Raw genomic sequence first — 7,694 nt, 5'->3', positions numbered from 1 at the left:
TCTGAATATTGGGGTATGTGTGCTCCTATGTATCAGCACTTCTGTATCCCTTGGGTAAATCCCTAGCAGTGCTATTGCTGGGTCATAAGGGAGTTCTATGGACAGTTTTTTGAGGAACCTCCACACTGTTTTCCAGAGCGGCTATACCAGTTTACATTGCCACCAACAGTGTAGGAGGGGGCCCGTCTCTCCACACTCTCGCCAGCGTCTATAGTCTTTTGATTTGTTCATTTTAGCCACTCTGACCGGTGTGAGGTGGTATCTCAGTGTGGTTTTGATTTGAATTTTCCTGATGATGAGTGATGTTGAGCACCTTTTCATGTGCTTGTTGGCCATCTGGATGTCCTCTTTGGAGAAGTGTCTATTCAGGTCTTCTGCCCATTTCTTCACTGGATCATTCATTTTTCGTGTATGGAGTTTAGTGAGCTCCTTGTATATTTTGGATACTAGCCCTTTATCTGATATGCCATTTGCCACTATCTTTTCCCATTCTGTCAGGCAAGTAAGAATTTAGAAAGTTTACTATGCATGCACCCTACAGTTTCAAAATTAATTCGTCAAGAGGGAATCAAAACAAGAATCCCTGGATGAAGGTAGTGTGGGATATAAGAAATTTTGATATGTGATCTGAAATAAAGAAAAAAGATGGCAATAAATCTAAAGAATATCATTGGGCCTTAATTCTTGCAAGCTTCTCCTGTGAGTAGCAAAGTTTTATCAATATAGAATTTTCATTTGTGGCTTCTGCCATAATATTTGATTCTGCAGGGAATAATGTTTACTTGTTTATATTGTACCTGTCATTTGGCATTTCATTTTTTTTAATTATCCAGTGGGCAAAGCACAGAAGACTTAGATTTATGTAAGAAAATACAGAGATAGAAAGATAAATAGATGATAGATACAGAGATAGTTTACTAGATTATTATGAACCCTACAAATGTAATGTAAAGTAACTAAAAATATTCAGAGGTTGACTGAGAAAGAGAAGTGGAAGGAAAATTAATTGTGATAGTTTCTTCAAGTTTCATTGGAGATCAATAGACAATGTCTAAAGTTTATAACTCCAGAAATAAAAGTCTAATGACAGCAATAAGGAAAACCAAATCAGAAGAAAAGGTCACCAAAGATTCTATCTCCAGAGGTAAAGCAGAGAGGCTGCTACAGGTAATTAGTAAAAGAAGGAATCTTATATTTTATAGTTCATGCCTTCTCTATTGCTTATAATTTGTTACTGTGTCCATGGATTCTTTCTACGATTAAAAACTTGCTCATGAAAACAGAAGAAAACATATAAAATTAACTTAACTTACAGTTAATACATCTTTTAATTATGGAGTTCAGTGGAGGCAAAAGAAAAAATCATCCACATGTATTTTTTAGCACATTCAAAACCAGAAAAGGGAGTTGCCTGGGTGGCTCAGTCGGTTAAGCTTCCAACTTTGGTTCAGGTCATGATCTCGTAGTCCGTGAGCTTGAGCCCTGCACCAGGCTTTGAGCCTGCTTCGGATTCTGTGTTCTCCCTCTCTCTCTACCCCTCCGTCACTTGGGCTCTGTTTCTGTCTCTGTCTCTCTCTCAGAAAAAAAAACAAACCACAAAAGAACACCAAAAATACTCCGGCCATTCATAAAATGTCTAAAAAATTAGTTTTTGCTTGAAATTTGATGTTGAATTATTCAGTATTATAAATAAGCTAATATATTCCACTATTAGTCAGAACTACAAGAGAGAAAAGTCTGCTCATTAGTGATTTAAATCTATTAAAATAAAACTGTTTAGTTAACTTGTAAGCATTTATTGGATTCCTGCTGTGCATTAACTCTGTGTGAAATACTGTTGAAAACATAAAAAGGTAAAAGACAAAGATATTTTCTTATAATAAGCATATGAATGTGTGGAAACCACCATATAATCGTGTTTTTAAAATGGTTATCATTTTATCAAATGTATTCCAGGGAGGTAAAACCAATATTGATCCTTTCCTAACTTTGCAAGTTTAATAAACAAGTTATTGCCCATTGCCCATGATCTCTATGAGATATATTTATATTCTTAACAAATGAAACTTGCTAACATCCTGAACCACTATATTTGGAAAGAGAGACAGATGAACAGCTTTTCTAAAAGAAGTAATTTTCAAGGAGAAAAAAATAGTCTATGGATAAATGTATCATGTGGCAGTATGGTACCTGGGATTGATTGTATTTTACAAAAATTTCCCATCATCCATGGAGGTGGTTGGTCAGTCCAACTTCATTAAAGACTAAAAAAGGCTTTGGTTTTTAGAAAAACAAAACAAAACATAGGAGTACCAGTTAGAGGAGAAAGCTTTCATCAAGAAATAACTGGTGTTTAAAACGGTACTTATCTAAGTCAAGAATAAAGGCATATTTTTTTTGTTTTGTTTTGTTTTAATGCTTATTTTTGAGAGAGAGAGAGAGACAGACTGCGACAGAGCACGAGTGGGAAAGCAGCAGAGAGAGGGAGACGCAGACTCCGAAGCAGGCTCCAGGTTCCGAGCTGTCAGTACAGAGCCTGATGCAGGTTCGAACCCATGAACCACAAGATTATAACCTGAGTGGAAGTTGGACACTTAACCAACTGAGCCACCCACCCAGGTGCCCCAAAGGCATATTCTTTAACATCATTTTGTAACCAAATTTTTCAAAATGCTAGAATGAAGCAATAGCAAGTGACCAGTTGGAAGCTGTGGATAGGCAAAGTCCGACATTAAAATGGTAAATTTGGGGGCGCCTGGGTGGCTCAGTTGGTTGAGCATCCGACTTCAGCTCAGGTCATGATCTCACAGTTCATGGGTTCAAGCCTCACATCAGGCTCTGTGCTGACAGCTTCGAGTCTGGAGCCTGCTTCAGGTTCTGTGTCTCCCTCTCTCTCTCTGACCCTCCCCTGCTCGCACTGTCTTTCTCTGTCTCTCAAAAATAAATAAAAAATTTAAAAAAATTTAAAAAATGGTAAATTTGTATTAATACACACACAGAGAAAGAATAAATAAATTTAGGAACCTCAATCATTGATAATGTTGGAGTCCAATGAGAGAAAGTATTTTTTATTAAGTTTTTATTATTAACAATAGAACTCTCCTATGACCCAGCAATAGCACTGCTAGGAATTTACCCAAAGGATACAGAAGTACTGATGCATAGGGGCACATGTATCACAATGTTCACAGCAGTACTGTCAACAATAGCCAAAACATGGAAAGAGCCTAAATGTCCATCACCTGATGAATGGATCAAGAAGATGTGGTTTATAAATACAATGGAAAACTACATGGCAATGAGAAAGAATTAAATCTGGCCATTTTTAGCAACATGGATGGAACTCGAAGGTGTTATGTTAAGCGAACTAAGTCAGGCAGAGGAGGACAGATACCATATGTTTTCACTTATAAGTGGAACAGGAGAAACTTAGAGGACCACGGGGGAAGGGAAAGGGGAAAAATAGTTGGGGAGAGGGAGGGAGACAAACCATGAGAGACTCTTGAATACTGAGCACAAACGGAAAGCTGATGGGGGAGGGGGAAAAGGGAAGGGGGCTGATGGGCATGGAGGAGGGCACTTTTTGGGATGAGCACTGGGTGTTATATAGAAACCAACTTGACAATAAACTATAAAAGAAAAAATATTTTTAATTCTGGCATAGTTAACATACACTTATATTAGCTTCAGATGTATAATACACGTATGTTACAACTATTCCACACCCCTCACCTGGTGCTCCAAACAGTAAGTGTGCTCTCAGTCACCTTCACTTATTTCACCCCCCCCCCCACCATCCACCTCCCCTTTGGTAACCATCAATTTGTTTCCTATAGTTAAAAATCTGTATTATGTTTTTTCTCTCTTTTATAAATCCTTTGTTCATTTGTTTTGTTCCTTCAATTCCACATATGAGTGATATCATATGGTGTTTGTCTTTCTCACGATGACTTATTTTCCATAGCATTATATTCTCTAGCTTCATACAAGGATTTGATTCTTTTTTATAGCTGAATACTATTCCATTGAATATGTATACCATACTTTATCCATTCATATATAGATGGTCACTTGGACTGCTTCCAAAACATTTGTAAATGTTGCTTCTATAGACATAGGAGTGCACTTATCCCTTTGAATTACTGTTTTTGTATTCTTTGGGTATTTAAATACTCAGTAGGGTGATTGCTGGATCAATAAAGTAGATATGTTTTTAACTCCATACTAGTTTCCATGGTAGCTGCCTGAGTTTGTATTCCCACTAATAGTGCATAAGGGTTCTTTTGTCAATGAGGAAAAAGTACTTAAACTATGACTGAGAGGTTACATTTCTTTAAGATCTACTCTTCATTTTTTGGGATTCATTCAACAAGTATTTATTGGATACCAATTGCATATCAGGCACTATATTAAGTTCTGATGACATATCAATGGACTGTTTTTATTTAAATCTGTATGAAGATATAACTAATAGGTATTTTTGTTTAACGATGTTAACCCTTGGAGGTGTCTGGGTGGCTCAGTTGGTTAACTGTCTTACTTCAGCTTAGGTCGTGATCTTGCAGTTCTTGTGTTCAAGTCCCTGCATTGGGCTCTGTGCTGAGAGCGCAGAGCCTGGAGCCTGCTTCGAATTCTATAACTCCCTCTCTCTGTGACCCTCCACCATTCTTTCTCTCTCAAAAATAAATAAAAATTTTTAAAACTTAAATAATGTTACCTCTTTACTTAATTTTTCTTTAGTTGAAAATGACTGAAATCGTCTAACTTATGACAGCATTCTTCACCTGTTGGCACTTACCAGAATTTCAAGTTCTATGCCTCTAATGTATTACCAACCTGCTTGTTATGGCATTTTGACTTTCAAAGCTAAACTGGCAAGTAGAAATGAATATTTTTAGAAGATAATTCTTAAAGAAGCAGTACAGCACTGTTGTTAAAAGGTGTAGACTTCAGCACCAGACTCTGGCAGTAGAATGTTAGGTTAGAATTCTGACTTCTCTTTTCCTCAGTTTTTTTTTTAATACAAAATGGGGTAGTAACACTTCCTACTTTCTAAGGTGACTGTAAAATCAAAAGAATTTAAATTATAGTAGTGCCTGCCACATAGTACTCAATAAATGTTAGCCATTTAATGAGACAAATGGAAAGAAATAAGCTCCACAATGTAAGAACAATAAAAGACATGGAAGATCATATGGGGGGAACCATCAGTAATGATCAGGAGGGTCCTAAAGAATAGTGCAAGTTAGACAATAGTTCCAATGGGCAAAGGCTGAAGGTGACAATGGAGATAGTGTGCACTGGGGACAGTAAGGATCCTGTCTGGTGACATCACAAGGCTTGTCTATAGTTGAAATAGGCTGTGACAGCTGCAGAGGCACAAGCCAGGTGTTTTCCATTTGTTCTTTATCCCACTTCCCATTCATAATGCTTACAAGTAGCCTCCTGGCAAATATCCAAAAATTGGCTGGAAACTGAAAAACAATTATAAAAATTTTTGAACTATACATTGTGAATTGAAAGCATAAGCTATTTGATAGAAAATAACTATCTCACTGGGTCTTCAGGAAGTGTTCATTTGGTTTCATGCGTGCTTTCTGGCCATTTGTTGTAGTATGTCTGTAAACTGGGGAATAAGTACTGACCTTTTCGTCTTGATACCTAGAAACTTCTAGAGTCTCAGTGCTATGTAGAAATGTAGAACCCACATAGATAATCTACTTAAAAGACCACTAAGCTTACAAAAATATAGTAAGATGACTAAGTGGAATAGAAAAAATACTGTCTAGTGTCCTCTGTCAATGAAGACTTCAGAAAATAAACCCCAAAACTTCTGTTTGAGTTCCATTACAATCTATTTTGGTATAGTAACATTTAAACAGACAGCGCATTTTTCCATGATGTCAATCAGGCATATGTCCTGAATTGTGTTTTCTACAAGCACACGTGGCAATGTCAAGGTAGTAAATTGCCCATATATGTTGTACCCATTTATTATGTGGCGTGTTTGAGTCATGATATGTGTGCTTAGCTATGTAGAGATGGAAGCCAAAAGAAAAACACAGAGACAGAATGACAAGTTTAGGAAAAGGCAAACTCTGTCCAATAATCTCAAAAAAAAAAAAAAAAAAAAGGTGAAGACCAAAGGAAGAAGAAAAAATGTAGGATAATATTAAAGACAAGATCATCCTTCACAAAAAATTTCAGGTCTTTCTAGGGTATGAGGTGACAGGGAGACTAAACTTGTACTCTCTGAGGATTCAAGTCTCAAATATAGGCATGTGAACCTTTCCACATCTTATCTGCTCAGCTTCCACCCTAGGCTGGAATCAAGGCACTACGCCAGGCCATTGCCACCAGAAACACACCAGGAACAATCCTTTCTTGTTCTCGGAGGCCCATGGCTAAAATTTGTTAATATCTTTTATGGCATGCCCTATCTGTATTTTGGAAATACAGATGAAGTACAAAATTCATTCAGGAGCATTTTCCCAAACTGACCTGAATGGAGACCTTTGTAACTTTTAGGTTCCAAAACAAGGTATAATATCCAGTTATTTAAAATATGACCAGGTAACAGCTGCAACTCACTCATTGTAACCATAAATAAAACATAACCAAATAGTCCCCAAATCCCGCCTCTCCCAAATCCCTATTACCATATCAGCTTGAGCACAGAGAAATACTCTCAGGAATTTCTCTGGAGAAAAGCTGAAAATGGCCCCATGCATGTCAGTTAGCAGTTTACAAGGGAGCATTTGGTTAGGTCACTCAAGTGCGAGGAACTAACTCATTTTCACAGGTATATAAATGCTACACTTCATACAAATAGAGTTATAAATAGACCACACCTATTCAGAGCTCAGAATTTTGAAATTTAAAATAATTTTATAAGTGATTAGAATGAGAGAAGAATGTTATTCTTGAATAACTTGTTGGAAGATTGGAATACAATTCTCTAAATGTCTATTGATTAGATTAGTGTGTTCTCACTGGTGTGCTCTAATTTTTAAGTAATTGGGTTAATGGATATGTCAGCAGTGTCATTACCTTTTTATTATTTTGAATGCATCCCTGGCAGCTACCTTAACAACACTAATCAATTTGTCATAAATTTATTTTTGGTTAGATCCTTAAGTCAAGTGCAATAGACTGAAGGAACATACCAATAAATTTTTGAATAATGATTCCTTTAATGTAATTTAGATTTAGGTTATACATAGACAGAAATTATTCATCTATATGTGTTTTCTGAGCTTCAAAATGTGGAATACAAGGCCCAAAGGAAGCAATGTGCCATCTGATATTCCTATAAGGGAGAATTTTCTGACAACAGGAGGGATTTCAGAGTTCTTTTCTGAATCATGGTTTGTTGGGGCCTATCCAGCCAGAAGTGCTGTGTGGCCTTTGGGACCCTGCTTCCCCTACTTGAAAATGTGTGCACTTGACTGCTTGACCTAAGTGGATCAGAGACTGGGGTTAGTTCTCCTATTAATCATGCCACTTGGTAATCATGGTTTCAGTAACTGGGCAGATTTTCTGAGTGAAACTTCCTCCCTAGTTACGGGCACATTACTCACAGACTATTGTTCAAGCCTTTAAGAAAAAATAGCCTTGTCATAAGCTTCGGTTAATAATATCACTATGTACTTAAAACAAACCCCTGCTGATGTATTTTGAGTGATGAATTATGT

The sequence above is a fragment of the Suricata suricatta genome, chromosome 7 (genome assembly GCF_006229205.1).
Source record: "Suricata suricatta isolate VVHF042 chromosome 7, meerkat_22Aug2017_6uvM2_HiC, whole genome shotgun sequence".
Taxonomy (NCBI): domain Eukaryota; kingdom Metazoa; phylum Chordata; class Mammalia; order Carnivora; family Herpestidae; genus Suricata; species Suricata suricatta.
The sequence above is the reverse complement of the archived record's forward strand: the minus strand, read 5'-3'. Positions refer to the sequence as shown.